This window comes from Rhipicephalus microplus, chromosome X (genome assembly GCF_043290135.1).
Source record: "Rhipicephalus microplus isolate Deutch F79 chromosome X, USDA_Rmic, whole genome shotgun sequence".
NCBI lineage: Eukaryota > Metazoa > Arthropoda > Arachnida > Ixodida > Ixodidae > Rhipicephalus > Rhipicephalus microplus.
This window is the reverse complement of record NC_134710.1, coordinates 331,083,417-331,100,158: the sequence shown is the minus strand read 5'-3', so window position 1 is coordinate 331,100,158 and position 16,742 is coordinate 331,083,417.

Genomic DNA, 16,742 nt, shown 5'->3' with positions numbered 1-16,742 from the left:
ACGGCGGTTATGGTATTGAGGCGTAGCGTTCATGTTTTTGGGCTCTTATAGTAAGTGATGCGATAATGCACTTTAAGAATAAGCGCGGGGCTTGACGTGAATTCCGGAAGTGTGTTGCTATGCAGAAGAGTACGTAGACGGGAATAAAGAACGAAATGCAGAGTATACTTACTAAGTGGGCACAGCAGTGGGCAAGACGGTAAAAAATCTGTCACAAGGTTTTTTTGTTGTTGCTTTGTCTTGTTTTTTTATTTTTGTCACATTCATTGCACCCTTACATTTTATCGGCGCGACTCATCGCCAATCCCCATGTGCGGTTAGGTACCTAAAACCTAAAAACATCACCACCACCACCGTCACCATTATCATGATGTCGCTGTATTATACCACGTGGAGGACGATGAAGTGGTGGTTGATGCGCCAGTTTGGTAGCTGTTACGTCTGTTACGTCGTGTCCTCATTGCTGTCTGTCACCTTATAAACGCTGGTAAATATAGATAATCTGCAACAGCATTACAACGCAGTAATATCTAATAATAATAATAATAATAATAATAATAATAATAATAATAATAATAATAATAATAATAATAATAATAATAATAATAATAATAATAATAATAATAATAATAATAATAATAATAATAATAATAATAATAATAATAATAAAAAATAACAATAAAGATTATTATTAATAATAATATTACATTGATTTAGCAGCTTTGTCACGCCCCTGTTCACGCAAGGTCACCGACTGCTGCATGCTTTGCAAACGCTAGCTGATCGTTGCCTGGACACGTCGAGCCGAGTGTTTATTTTTTATTACCGTGCAGTGTCCAGTATAACTGCCAAAGCTAAGCCATTAAAGTGTGGGAAGCCGAAACAGGGATCGCGAAGGCTGCTTGCAAGGACGTGAGAACACAAAGACATTATCGTATAATATAGAGGTAGGAACATTTTGTTCTCCATAGTTCAGTGGATCATCTTGCAAGGCTTTGGGTTTATCTTACGCCTTTGTGATGGTCAGATTTTCGTAGGTCTTTATTTTAGGTGTGTGTGGCCAAAAGCGAGTACAAATTTACGGAATACGCCTGCCCTCTCTGAAATATCGTTGCATCAATTACGATGACATGGCAGCTGCAGCGTGATGTTGGGCGGGCTGACATAAATATTCAGTCGTGGTTCCGCTTTGTCTTGGATGTTGAGCTGTGTAAATTCGCTGCCTGGAGATTTACTTTCGGAATCATTCACAAGTGACAAAGTCTGAAAAGTAACCTCACGGTAGGTTTAATTCAAATCGAAACCGTTGCATCCTCCTACAGTGGTGTAACCTGTACAGTATTTCATGCTTTGTTTGTTTTGTTTGTTTGTTTGTGTGTGTGTGTGTGTGTGTGTGTGTGTTTTGTTACGATTTCCCGTGCTCTTTCTCGTCGCATGCAGTTTACGTGTACTATAAAACGTACCCAAAATAGTATCATTCTGCGATTTTCTGATGAGCGGCTGGTTCAAGATACATCGTGACGACCACAGAAATTTGAGGACGATACAGCGGAAGACAAAATAAACAGAGGAGAAAGGAAGGAAAAAGTCTTTGTCGTTGTTGCCTTCTACCTTTGTCTTGTATTGCAGCACCGTTATCTTATATACTTAATGCAAAACTGTCTTCAAAATAGCAACGAAGGAAAAGTAGGGAGGTTAAGCAGCTGATGACCACCGGTTTGTTTCGCTACATGCGGGAGGCAGAGGGGTGTGATTGGAAGATGAAGAGGAAAGAGAGCACACATAAAACTACACATACACAATCTGTGATAGTCCGTCACTTGTGCGTGGTATGCGACACGGCTTTCACAGTCGCTTGACCAAGTCCACTTTTCTTAAGAACCTCAGTAGTGTATTCGTCGCCTTGAGCTGCAATGCCTTCTATCGACCACATGTACGAATAGTTTCAGGAGACGCTTGTCTTTTGTCAAGGCGCGCTGAATGGACGCCAGTGACTGTCTCTAAACATCATATACCGGACAGTCACCCAAGTGTGTTGTAGCGTCTGATTTTCATTGGGCGTGAAACTTGAAACAAAGCTACGTTGTCAGCAATAATGTTGCAATAATAGCCTCTTGATATGATATGTTTCAAGGCCCGTTGTCCGTAAAATAATCGATTGCTGCACCCGACTTGGTTTTCTTCAGTCTATACACAACAGCCGCATCAGTGGAAATTGTCGGCTGTCTGTTATTACACTGCAGACTGGTACATCAATGTAGAATACCCTAATATTTTTTTAACACGCTCATGTCGCAGAAATTACGCCTTCGGCGTCGCCACCATTGGTTGTGAGCGAAAAATTGTCCATGAGCATAAAATCGAGAAAGAAGCAAATAAAACAAACAATAAAATGTTCGGTCCTATTGAAGGTCGAACCCAAGCCGTTCTTGTGGCATGCAAGTTTTCTACCACAAAGCTACGATAATATTTGAATTCACTACGGGAAAAAACGCTACATGAATGTTATGTAGTGGATGGAGTCTCCTTAACGCACTTTGTTCGACAGGTGTCACGACGAAAACGAGCCCGTACGGCGATTTGTAGGTGCATTTGGGAGGCCATCAAACTACGTTGAAAAAGGCCAGGTTAATGCAACCACCACCGCTAAAAACACGCAGGAACTTTCAAACAGCTCTAAATATGGACAAATATGTCCATCTAGCGGAAAACATATCTTGCCTTTCCAGAGGCGTTAATCAAGCAAACAGGAAACGCTAGATAATGTGCTGCCATCTGTGAGGCATTGTAAGACTCTTTATGGCCTCCAAAATGGCAAATGCACGGCGTTTATCTTGGAGGCCACGCGACACTCTGTTTAGATCAAAAACCTGTATGTACCATTCGCATGCACGCATTTGTGTGTGTATGTGTGTGTGTGTCTGTGTCTCTGTGCCATCTGTGAGACATTGTGAAAAACGTGTCTCGACTACAGAGTGTGCCTGTCTAGCAGAGGGAAGTGGCCACGCTGCACAGTCACTGCATTACTATAGATACGTTGCGCTTGCGCGTGGGCACCTTTGTGTGCGTGTATATTTGTGTGTGTGTGTGCGGGTGTGTGTAAAAAAAACATAGTAATAAGTATGCACTTAGTGGTTGAAGGGCCCACTAGACGCCGGATTTTCATATGGCGTTCAACTCTTAGAAACGAAGCTTAAGGGTCCCCCAATTTTTTCTAACAATGAAATGCATCAGGCGGAAATCAGATTCTGTTCCCCAAAGAGGCTAGCTTGTATTCTTCCCCGTGTCATTCCGCCTTTATCTTGATGCTTTAGAAGCGCATACTTTCTAACGAGAAAAACAATACCCACGGCTTCTAGCTCAAGCCGGAGAAGCCGGCCGTTTCTATAGCGTGGATCATTGGCGAGAGCCATGGTGTTCGATACACGCGCCATCGACCGCGGCTTCGCTGAATCGGGCGACTTCCAGAAAATCGAGCCGGCTCACTCCCCGGACATATTTGTCGCTCTTTCGGGTTACCTAGCATGCTGGCCGGTAATTTATAGTTTCTGACCCGAAGAACAAAAAGTGACCATAGAGTGGCACGCCGGCTCTGTTCTCTGGAGCAATGATCAGGGAAGAACGAACGGATTTTATGACCGATTCGGAAGGGCGATGTTGCCACGTCGGTATATATAAGGATTAGTCACCACTCTGAGCCTTTTTTAAATGCTACATGGTGATCCCCACACGCTGTACTGGTGGTATTATGGGCGGAAGCGCGCCGTCCAGGACTCCAAATCATGGTTGCCTGGGCATCCACGAAAAAAAAAAACCGCCAGCACTCACACATGGCAGGTTCCATTTGTGTCGACTTCGTGCGATCCGCGTGTTGACACAGTTTCGCCTCGTCTAGGTTTTTCTTCCGCTGTATAACACTTGCCGCCGTTGCTTGAGTTAGTGCCCGAGGCGCCGGTTGCACTTTGTTCTCGTCCGGGCTGCATTACCGGCTGCTTTCCTTTGTATAAGCTTACTTTCTTTTGCTACCCCACCACTGTGTGCATTCCGTATACCCCAGTGTCCCTGCTCTGGACTTTCGAGTGAGCGACGGCTATAACCAAGATTAGATTTCTCATATCCCCTTTCGAGCCGCAATTTTGTTGTCGCGTAAATTCAGGAACATCGTGGGTTTTCTTTGTCACGTCATGCAAAGAAGACAGAGCAAGAACGATGGAAGCAGTGGTTGCAGAACGTGGCGCGTTTGTACATACACCGAAGCCAATCTGCTAAGAGTTCCGCTTTGAGCGTGTATATTTTCGATTTCGTTGGAGAGCGCATCTTATTTGCACTTCGTCACTGAAAACGCTTCTGACGTTTAGGGCAACTCTTGAGAGAGTGTGAAGAAAAAAATATGTATAGAAGCAGTGATGGGTTTTTGAACTTTTCAATTACGTGTTCATTGCTAGCCGCAAAACTTTCTGTGAATTGAGACTATTTGCTCTTCCGCTTTGTCTGCAGGTACTTCGAGGATTACCTGCCATATAAGTTATGAAGCTAGAAGCCTTCTCGCCGGCGGTGATAAACAGGTCTGCTGGGACCGCACAAATTGATTTTCGTTTGTTACATTTATAGAATCTCCAAGGGGGCTTATGGCGAGATCACTAGCCCCAGGCTGCAACTGCCTCTAAGCTAGATGAAAGTGAAAGAAATCTTTGATTCAGGGGATTATCACTGATGCGGTATATTTATTGTTTTCACGACAAATATTACGAAGAGGAAAGCCTGTAGCTGTCCACCACCGAGAGTTTGGGAGACCACTGGTGCTTACGAAGCCGGCTTATGATTCTCATGTCTCTATATGAAATTGCCTAGCACTTTCCTCCCGTCACCTATATTGCGATGCTCGTTTGCGCGTATCGTCTGTTAAAAATACTTAAACTAGAAATGAAAATAACCTCGCTTGATACATATTATGCCGTAGCAGTTGTACGCGCCTGTTCCTCCATTTCCTCGCTGATAAAGATTCTTGGAAGGGGACGATAGGGGCATATTGTCACGAAAAAATTGAGGGAGCCCCTTATGCGGAAACTGCAGAAGAGAAGCCTCTATCGCCCCAATTGTGGAAGCGATTCTTACGTAATTGTTCACTGTCTATTTGAACCGGCTCTCGATTCGCTATCTAGCCGACCACTGCATGCCATTAGTTGAGCCCGACAGGACGCAATGGGAAATGAGCAAGTGCTGAAAGCGATAGCTTCTCATTTCCAACCTGCATATTCTTAGAGAGTGAGTAGATTAATGGGTAATTATGCACGAAGGTGGTGGGAGGTTTACCATATGCTCCTTCGCAGGCATCGTCGCACGATTTAGATAAGTGTCTGGTGAATGAATGTTTTTGATTTACCCGGCAAAGTCTCATCTCAGTTGGAATATTGAGACCGTGACTCATCGTACAGCTCGCACAACGCAAGGGGGGGTTTTACGTAAGCCTTCTCACCGTCTCCTTTTGCTTGCTTCTGATCATGATTCCCGCTGAATGAATCCTAGCAATTCATTTGGGCAGTTGCATCGCGTGAGGCACTCACGAAGGACAAATACAAATAGGAAAGAGATAAAATAGCTGTGCAAAGCGAGCCCATAGCCTGGTCAAACTATACCGGTCGTGAAAGTTGGAACGAAATGTGTCGAAAACCTATTGTCACGGGCATTAACACCAAGCAGTGATGGAAGCGCGGCTAGGTGAGGAGAGGACAAATATCCAAAACTAAAAACTCAATATCTATACATTTTTTCAAAGAGTCATTATTTTATATATACCACAGTTAACTATAAACTTACTTTGGGAATAATCTCGCTAAGTGAGCTCCGCCGTAGTGGTCCCGTGGCTGAGGTACTCGGCGGCTGACCCGCAAATTTTTTGGGCCGCCGAGCAGAACGGCGTCTCCACAAGTGTGCGCGTGTCTTCAAACACCTCAAGCGCCCTCATTCGAGTCACCAACATCCCCAAGCTTCTGGATATTTATTAACGAACGACCAGGTAGCCACGACCATCTAACGACCTGTCTTGAAGAAGGCACTTTCTGTTGTGTCGAGGGACGTGATCGCCGCTTTCAATTTTCTGCCACCCAACTTGTACAGGTGAACTTCAAACGCAACCTTGTTATGGTTGACATGCACGCTACCTCCGATCTAACCACTCTGCTCTTGGTTTGAATGATCTGCGAGGTACAGGTCCGGCTCAAGCAACTGGACCTGTATAAGCAACTGCACCAGTCCATTACCCTTCGAGGACCTAGCCGATAACATTGCGTACCCAGTTCCACTCGTGACCAGTGCTCGCAGAGGCAATTGCCTCACGCTCACTTTTGCGCGGACCACCATCCACACTGATATCCTGCTTTAAAGCAAAGACGCCCTGTTCGTCCACGCCAGCCCTGGTCTCTACAGTGTTCCCGTTGTGGCCACTTCGGGCACGCATCCGCTACTTGCTCGCGAAATTAACAGTGCCTGCCCTGTGGCGTCAAGCACACCCCAGGATCTTGTGCAGCCGAATGACCACGCTGCATCGACTGTAGCGGAAAGCATTCCGCAAGCGAGCTGAGCTGCGCTTCCTGGAAGCTCCAGCGCAAGGCCGCAATCATCATGGCTTCAGCTGACGGCACCGTGACCCGCGGCCAAGCTATGGAATAAGCCAGAGCTCTCGGGAACTAGCGGGGCAGTACGGCGGTCGTCAATGGCCCATTGTTTCGGTATGTGGTCACATCTAGGGTGCCTGTCGTCTCCACGAACACGACGACGACATCGCCATGACTCAGCTGGCCTCTGCCGTCGTCACCACGCGTTCGACAACGGCACAGGCACCACGTGCTTCCTCGCCACCGCCAGCTTCTGCCGCCGTCTCCAAGAGTGCAACGACAACACCACCCGCTTCTTCATCCTCGCCGGCCCCTGCCGGTCTCTTGAAGGATAAAATGATAACCACACTCATTGCGGCACTTCGGGAGGTGCTCAAGATAATCCCAGTCGACTCATCGGAGCGACAGATGTGTCTTGGGACACTGCTCGCCTACGATTCACTGGCACCTTATAGGATTGGCCCTCTGAAGCGGTGGTACTACTGGGGACAACCGGACTTACGTCATTAGTTTTGAAGACCCCACTCTTCTTATTGCCCGTGTTAAATTGTGTGCGTCACTGTGCCCTGGCTTTCTCTGCGGCTTTTCCGGTCGGCTGCGCGTTCAGTTTGTTTGGGCGCATGCTGAGAATCAAACTAGTCCTATTTTCCATTTTTTTTCTTCCCTTTATTTTTTTCCTTCCTATCCCTTTTATTCTTGATACTCCATCCTAGTGTCGACCTGTTGAGGTGTCATCTTAAGAAGAGATAGTTAGGAGCGCCACTTTTATATTCCTTTTTTTCTTAAACACTTAGAGAGAGCAGCAAGCATTAGAAGCAGACCACCACCTCTTGGAGGCTCAATCACCTGGGCTCGGCCCGGTGAAACAAGGTCGATAAATTTCGAAACTCATCGATTTCTGGCTGGCATACGTTCGAATAACGAGTGGTGGATAGACGAGGCCAGTGCGTTTGCAAACAACCTCTTTTACATTTTTTTTATCTGTCAACCGGCCGAAATGTCGATCTTTTGAAAAGCGGTCAATAATGAGTTTTTGACAATGCACGGGCCGGCTGTAGATGCAGATTTACACAAGGTTTACGCTAATAGAGAAAAGGAGAAAAAAAAAGCCGATAGCACTCGTCGACCATTTGATATTTGTGGGCATCAGTTCGCTCTGCCGTTGTCGTAAAGCTGTATAAACGCGGGCGACTGCGTCCTAATGGCGTTTTTATGCGGGTACTATGTATCAACCAGGTGTATTTTGGTTTTCGTAGGGCCGTGGTATTCACCTGCTTGTAGCAGTATTTGAGCAGTTCGGAGGACAGCGCCGTGTATATAAGGGGGATCAAGTAACCTTACAAAAATTGCGGTGCTCGAACGGGAATTGATCGTGTCATAAAGCTCCCGATTAAGCGGTTCTACTTGTTAGGCTTCTGTGGATTACGACTGACAACACTTAGCGACTGTCGTTTGCTGCGCTGTGAAGTCATTTGTATCATTATATTCAGCTTATCTCGCTCGTATTGGTTGACCATAATACATGAGCGATTCACTTGTGTTTCGGTTGAATATATATTCTACGGATGTGCACTACATATATGATAAATATTATATTGCCGATCAGATTGCATACACTGGGATAGGCGCCCCGCCGTGGTGGTCTAGTGGCTAAGGTACTCGGGTGCTGACCCGCAGGTCGCGGGATCGAATTCTGGCAGCGGCGGCTGCACTTTTGATGGGAAGCGAAAATGCTGTAGGCCCGTGGGCTCAGATTTAGGTGCACGTCAAAGAACCCCAGGTGGTCGAAATTTCCGGAGCTCTCCACTACGACGTCTCTCATAATCATATGGTGGTTTTGAGAGCTAAACTGCACATATCAATCAGAATGGAATAGGTGTGCGCGGTTGTAAGGATATCTTTTTTTTTACTTGTGTGTACGCGTATAATGGAAGACAGTTCGTTACACACTCACGTACACTTGATCTGGGCTCAGTCTAATCGCATCAGCTCGACGGAACTACAAAAAAGCTCTGAGTGCACAAAAGATGAAAAAAAAAAGAACTCATCAGATCCTTTATGCATTGGCCTGAATTTACTCCAAGGCAAAAACCACCTTCTTCTTTTGCTTCTAAGTCGATGTGTTTACTGATCCTCCCCTGCCCACAATGAAAGCTTTCTGCACCTACCGTAGTTTTGTATTGCCTCCAGGATTGGAGGCATAGCAAGTGTTCTGCACCTCATATGATTTTGCACGGCCTCCATGATTAGCACACAATTGACTAAGCCACGGCGTCATTTGATGACATAATTGTGTGACGTAATGATGATGTCATAGTAAAGCCACATATTTTGGCTATATGACGTCATGATGAGGACTTATGGGAAAGTCATCACGAGATGACTATTGTTGCGTTACTCGCAGGGACGCCACCGAAGCAAGAAGCCGCTGTTTGATGAGTCATCTAAGGGTTTCGCCCTAATTAGTGAGATTAGCTGTTACTATTTTTCGTACATTCTGGCATGCCCCACTTAAAACTCTATTTAAATATACACATTGACTCTCTTTTGAAGATTATAATACTCTCATCGGAGAGCCCTGCATGCGAGGCTCAACTCTGTGAATCGGGGTTAGCGTGTATTCATAAAGAGAGTTACACGCGTGGCAAATGAGGGTTCACCACAAAGTGTAGCAAATAGCCTTCTTGTTCGGTTTTCCTTAGAGCGTTACAATGCAAATAATTGAGGGACACATGTAATTTGGCGGGCTGAAAATTGTCGAACCTGTCTGTTACATTTGAGCGCCGGAGCCCGTTAGGATGCCTGTTTCAGAAACTACTTTAGCTTTTGAAAAATATGTTTCACCTGTTACGTGAACATCGGCACGCTTTTTTTTCTAATGCACGAAAACCAAGAAGCGGCCGAAGAAGTGCGCAACAAGCTTCTACTGTGCTGTGGAAAGCGCACGACCCTGAGGGATGACAGCTGCCAACATTCAGCGCTTGGTTGCTGATGTCTTTTGATTTTTCTTTGCCGCTGCAGTTAAAATTTGTTGCGGCGCGCGCCGACATCTTGGCCTGATCTCGGGCCTGTCGGTGTTCTTTGTGCCACCATCTGGAGCGCACTTCGCTGATGCAGCCTCACTTATGCCTCGTCGCTCAGGCCTCAACGTAAAGTGCCAGGAAATCTAGACCTGATCTTAACGCGAGATACAAAGGTTCTGAAGGTTTTCGAGATGGGGGACTCGCGGGCTTGTGCGCGTGTAGCGATCTCGGTGTTCTCGCTGCTCGGTCTGGCACTGAATGGGGCTTCATGTAAGGCAGATTGCTTAGTATTGTTCAGTCTTCCAAACTAGTTAAGACATTCTCGGCGGGGGGGGGGGGGGGGGGCTAAATATCGAGTCTAGGATTTTGAATTGCGGTTTACTATCGGAATGAAGGCAGTAGACTTTGTGTGGGGAAACGCTGTTTAGCTAAGCCTACCAGAACAAATGTCTTGGGCCTGTTATATGAAATCTTACACGGCTATAAACAGAGCGACGCTTATGCAAATGCTTGTGTGGGTCTCACATTTGCATATGAAATAATAAAAGAAGGGTAATTAATGAAGGCGCTGGTTCTTTTCATTAACCATAGCTTCGTTGATCTAATTAGTATTTACTACATTTAGGTGAAGAACTACAGATTATGTCCTCTTTGCATTCGTTGGCTTCACTGACTGGGTTTCCTTCGCATATATAATTTCTGCATGCTGAAAGGCCCAAGATGAATGCCCCAGATCACTAATGCTTCCCCTAATATATTATGAGTGAGTCCTGTTTATTATGGCACGTCTTGTTTTTAACTGTTCGCCATCTCTGTGCGGCACGTGTGGGCAGAACAGGTGAATGCAGGAACACGCGCCAGTTATAATCTGAGCTAAACCGCACACATCTGAAATTGACTCGATGCGTTATTGTGCTTCGGCTGCGCGCCCTTCACTGATAATGTGGTATCCAATTAAACTATATTTCAGTGGCTCGATCTTGTTTTGGGGCAAAGACAATGTCATAGCCTACTGATGAGTTTCGGCTATGACGGAATCTTGGTGCGTCAGGTTCCCCCGTCAACTAATGCACTGACACGTATGACGCGGTTAGTTCGTGACATTTGGCAGATTTATGAAACGGGAGCCAACGCAAAATAATAATGTCAGGCGATCTGCGTGACGAATTACCTAAATATTGTACACCTACGTAGCACTTCAGCAGAAGGTAGATCAACACTGCAGGATGGGTGGAAAGTAACTTCTTAATTGACATGTGGGGTTTAACGTCCCAAAACCACCGTTTGATTATGAGAGACGCCGTAGTGGAGGGCTCCGGAAATTTCGACCACCTGGTCTTCTTCAACGTGCGCCCAAATCTGAGCACACGGGCCTACAACATTTCCGCCTCCATCGGAAATGCAGCTGCCACAGCCGGGATTTCACCCCGTGATCTGCGAGTCAGCAGCCGAGTATCTTAGCCACCAGACCACCGCGTTGGGGTGAAAGTAACTTCTTATCAAAAATTGCTTATAACTTTTGTAATGTTCAATCAAGTAGGATGAGCGAAAAATCTTAGTGTTATCTTCAGTCGAATAATTGTCATTCATTACAGAAATTTCCAGCAGGTGCCAATATTATTCAGTATTATTATTACTATGATTATTATTATTATTATTATTATTATTGTTGTTGTTGCTGTTGTTGTTGTTGTGGTCATACTTATATCTCAGTGATTGTAAGTGTTTCGAGCACTCTCCTGCAGATTTTCTCACGGTGCTTTTACATAAGGTTGCTCAATTTGCAACTTGAATTTATAATCACAGTTTTGGTGTTGTGCGATAGATTTCTTGTTAAGCCCACCTCAAGAAAAACAAGTTGCTTGGTGTCAGGAGTCTTTACGGGTATTTTTAGGGCACCTTGACGCTCTGACCAGCATCCTGGAAAATGTGCGCTCCTTTTTACAATAATATTGTCACGGGGGTGAGAGAATGAATGAAATAAATATATTTACAAAATATACAGGGAGAGTCAGAGGCAGCTGCAGCCAAGATGGAAGAACAGCAGCAGCAACAACACGAGCACGGTCGCTTTCATCGTCTTTGTCGTCTATGATGCTCTTTCGTTGCCGATGTCGTGTAACATATAACCCCCCGCTGCTGGCAGCGCCGTCTCGGCGCCTAAAGGAGAGTAGGATCAGATGCGGATATGTACGGTTAGAGGCGGCTCACGTGGATGACGTCAGTAGTGGGTGCAGACGACGATTACTGACTGTCCAACGGAGCAATCTCGTATGTGACATCGGTAAGCCGGCGTAAAATCTTGTAAGGCCCCGAGTAGCGAGACAGGAGCTTCGAAGAGAGGCCAACGTGGCGGCATGGTGTCGAGAGGAGAAGCAATGAACCTGGAGAGTAGGAAACTACTCTGTGATGGCTATCGTAGCAGGCCTTCTGAGAGAGCTGCGAGCCAAGAAGACGTTCCCGTGCGATTCGGCGGGCCACTTGAGCCCGAGCAGTGGCATCCTGGGCGTACTCTGTAACCGTTTGCGTAGTTGATGGGAGAAGAGTCTCGAAGGGTAACGCTGGATGGCGGCCGAACAATAAATAGAAGGGGGAGAAGCCAGCGGTGTCGTGGCGTGACGAATTGTACGCGAATGTCACATAAGGCAAAGTACTATCCCAATCAAGGTGATACTTGGAAACGTACTTGGAGAGCGTTATTGTCAATGTTCGATTTAGGCGCTCGGTAAGACCATTTGTTTGTGGGTGATAGGCCGTAGTGAGCTTGTGACGCGTCGAACACGAGCGAAGGATGTCACTTACTACTTTTGAAAAAAATGAGCGACCACGATCAGTCAGCAGCTGTCGAGGAGCGCCATGGTGAAGAATTACGTCATGAAGCAAGAAGTCCGCGAAGTCAGTGGCACAGCTTGTCGGTAGCGCTCGTGTGATAGCGTATCTTGTTGCGTAATCAGTGGCTACGGCTATCCACTTGTTTCCAGTGAGAGAAGTAGGAAATGGTCCAACGAGATCAAGACCGACGCGGTAGAAGGGAACGGTGGGTATGTCTATTGGTTGGAGCAGACCAGCTGGTGGCAACATGGAATGTTTGGAGCGCTGACAGGACTCACATGCAGCAACGTATCGGCGCACAGAACGGTAAAGGCCTGGCCAGAAAAATCTACGCCGCACGCAATCGTACGTGCGCGTGACCCCGAGATGTCCCGCGGTTGGGGCGTCGTGAAGCTGTTCAAGTACAGCGAAACGGAGTGTCGCAGGAACTACGAGTAGTAGCTCTGGTCCTTCGGCGCTCGTGTTGCGTCGGTAAAGAATGCCATCGCGTAGAACGAACAAGTGTAGCGACGGGTCTACGTGGGGCAAGTGTAGACTCTGCATGATAGACCGCAAGTGGACATCGCTGAGCTGCTCCTTGCGTATGTCGGTGAAAGCCGACATGGCGAAGACACAAGGGTCAGAATCATGTGCTGAAAGGTCCGGTGGGTCCACGGGGTAACGGGATAGACAGTCGGCATCCTGGTGCATTCGGCCAGATTTGTACGCCACGTCGAAGCTGTATTCTTGTAGTTTCAAGGCCCAACGGCCAAGTCGTCCTGTTGGATCTTTAAGGGACGACAGCCAGCACAAGGCATGGTGATCTGTAATTACCGAAAAGGTGCGGCCATACAAGTATCGTCAAAATTTTCCAACTGCCCAGACTAGTGTGAGGCACTCACGCTCTGTCATGGAAAACTTGCTCTCCGAAGGAGGAAGGAGGCGACTGGCATAAGCAATGACGCGATCCGGTCCTCGTTGCCGCTGGGCGAGAACAGCACCAATTCTATGTCCGCTGGCATCGGTACGAACTTCAGTATGGGCTGATGGGTCGAAATCGGCCAAGATGGGTGGGGAAGTAAGTAATGTTTTAAGGGTGCTGAAGGCAGTTGCTTGGTCAGCACCCCAATAAAAAGGCATGTCCTTCTTCAGTAGCTCCGTAAGTGGTCGGGCAATGTCAGCAAAATTCTTCACGAAACGTCGAAAGTAAGAACAAAGGCCGATAAAACTCCGTACATCTTTTGCGGAACGTGGTATGGGAAAATCTTTGACAACTCGAATTTTGTCAGGATCAGGTTGCACGCTTCGGGCATTGACAAGGTGGCCCAGTACAGTGATTTTTCGACGGCCAAAGCGACATTTCGAAGAGTTGAGCTGAAGTCCTGCTTTCAGGAAAACCTCAAGAACAGCCGTTAGGCGGCTAAGGTGGCTTTCGAATGTAGGTGAAAATACGATGACGTCATCAAGATAGCACAGGCACGTGGTCCATTTGTATCCACGCAGGAGAGAGTCCATCATCCTTTCAAATGCAGCTGGCGCATTACACAATCCGAATGGCATAACCTTGAACTGGAAAAGTCCATCCGGTGTGATGAATGCGGTTTTCTCACGGTCTCGATGATCGACAGAAATCTGCCAGTATCCTGATCGCAAGTCGATAGATGAAAAGTAGGCAGAACCATGTAGGCAGTCGAGAGCATCGTCAATCCGCGGCAGTGGATATATGTCCTTACGTGTTACTTTATTTAAGTGACGGTAGTCAACGCAGAAGCGCCAGCTCCCATCCTTCTTCTTGACTAGCACAACCGGCGATGCCCATGGACTGCAGAAAGGTTCGATGCCGTCTTTTGTGAGCATTTGTTCAACTTCGTGCTGGATAACTTGTCGCTCAGCATTAGACACGCAATAAGGACGTCGTCAGATGGGGCTGGCGTCTCCAGTGTTAATCCTATGAGTTACAAAGGATGTCTGACCCAAAGGGTGGTCATTAAAATCAAAGATGTCGCGGTAGCATTTCAGCAGGTGCCGGATGTCAGCTGTCTGTGCTGGAAGCAGGTCCGGGGCGATCATCTTGTCAATAGTGGCATCCGCTGCGCTTTTCGAGGATGAAAACGTAGCAGAGGACGAAGAAGATTCGGCAACGAACGCCGAAATAGCAATATCTATTGAAAAAACTTTTGCCAAAGTCATACCATCTGAGATAACTTGAACGCACCAGCTGAAGTTTAAGATCGGAAGAGACGCTGTATTTTCCGTGACTGTCAAAAGTGTGTGAAGCACGGCAACATTTTTGGCCAGCAGAACGTCAGCAATAGGTGTCAACTTGTAGTCACCATCGGGAACAAGAGGGAAAGATCTCAGATTCACGTAAGTAACGGCTTGAGGTGCTAGGCGAACGTGATCTGCAGAACACAGACGGGGTTGAGCTGGTGTTGGGTCGTCATGGTAACACGGTAAATCAAGTTGAAGCATGCCGGTTCCACAATCATTAAGGGCAGAGTGGACGGATAAGAAGTCCATGCCGAGGATAAGTTCATGGGAACATTTCTCGAGCACAGTAAATCGCACTGTCGTGGAGCGATCAGCCACACTTATACGCGCGGAGCACATTCCAAGCACAGGAAACGTGCCGCCGTCGGCGACCTGGATGAGTGGCACTGTGGGTGGCGTTAAAACTTTCCTAAGGCGGCAACGAAGTTCTGAATTCATCACTGATATGTGAGCCCCTGTGTCCACAAGTGCAACAACAGGTGTGTCATCTACTTCAACGTCAATAAGGTTACGTCGAGTCGGCAGCATGGTCAGAGGATTTGGCGGGCAAGTGGTCAATGCAGCATCACCTCCGGGAGCTGCATCATCTAGTTTTCCCGCGGCAGGTGGTCAGTCGGCGACGTTGGTCGGCGAAATAGGGGCGAGCGAGACGATGGGCGACGGGAGAGCGGTGAACGGGACTGGTGAGCATGCGGAGATGGAGAGCGACGACGATAGGGCGGCATAGAAGGAACGTCTTCACTGGTGGCCTGAGGTGACTCCCGGTAAGCTTGAAAGCGTCCATGATACCTCTCTGGCCGATGGGGGTACCCATAGGATGCCTGATGCCAATACCACCAAGTGTTAAAATGGTGGGCCACGTGTCCGATACGGTGGCAGTTGAAACAAATCGGGCGATCGTCAGCAGTTCTCCACTCGGCTGGATTGCGAGGGCGCGCCGGAAGGTTTTGGCTTTGGGCATAAGAAACAGGGGGTCGACGACGGTTGATTGGCTGAGAGGGAGCTGTAGTGCACTCGGAGGCCCGTCCAGCATTGGAAAGCTCTTGTCGCACAATGGCATGTACCAGTGGCACCATCTGAGGGCTAGAGTCACAGGCATGGGAGCACTTTGACGCAGGAGACAGAGCTTCAAGTTCACGTCTGATGATCTTGGTCACGTGCTCTGCAGTTAACGGCGTCAGTAGCGCAGGCCTGTCTTCACACGACCAGGTTGCTGCTGTGTTTGGTAGTCGGGTGAAATTATAGGCGATACGTCGACTTCTTGCGGCCTCAAAACGCTGGCACTCCTTGATGATGAGATTGACCGTGTTGCAGTCCTTGCACATAAGAAGGTTGAATGCATCATCTGCAATGCTTTTCAATATGTGAGCTACTTTTTCAGTTTCTTCCATATCGTTGTCCGCTTTTCGGCAAAGGGCAAGCACGTCCTGTATGTAAGTCACGCAGGACTCTGATGACGTTCGCGCACGAGATGCCAACTACTTCTTGGCCACTGCCTTTCTACCCACATACTTGCCGAAAAGGGCGCGCATTTTTTCTTTGCACGCATCCCAGCTTCCAATTTCATCTTCGTGGTTCTCGAACCACACTTTTGCTGTTCCTTTCAAGTAGAACAGGATATTGGCTAACATAAGAATTTCATCCCAGCGGTAATTCTTACTTGTACGTTCGTACAACGGCGACCATTCTTCGATGTCGACATCATCCGTGCCACAGAACGTGCCAGGATCTTTTAGCTGCGGAAGGACAACAGTTGTTGTTGTAGTCGCCTCGGCGGGAGCCGGTCCCTGGTTTGCCATGGTGGAAAAATCCAAGCGTCGGCCACTGCGGAGCTCCGTTATATCGTGTTGTACCCCGCACCACCACCAAATGTCACGGGAAGAGAGAATGAGTGAAATAAATTTATTTACAAAATATACAGGAAGAGTCAGAGGCAGCTGCAGCCAAGATGGAAGAACAGCAGCAGCAACAACACGAGCACGGTTGCTTTCATCGTCTTCGTCGTCTATGATGCTCTTTCGTT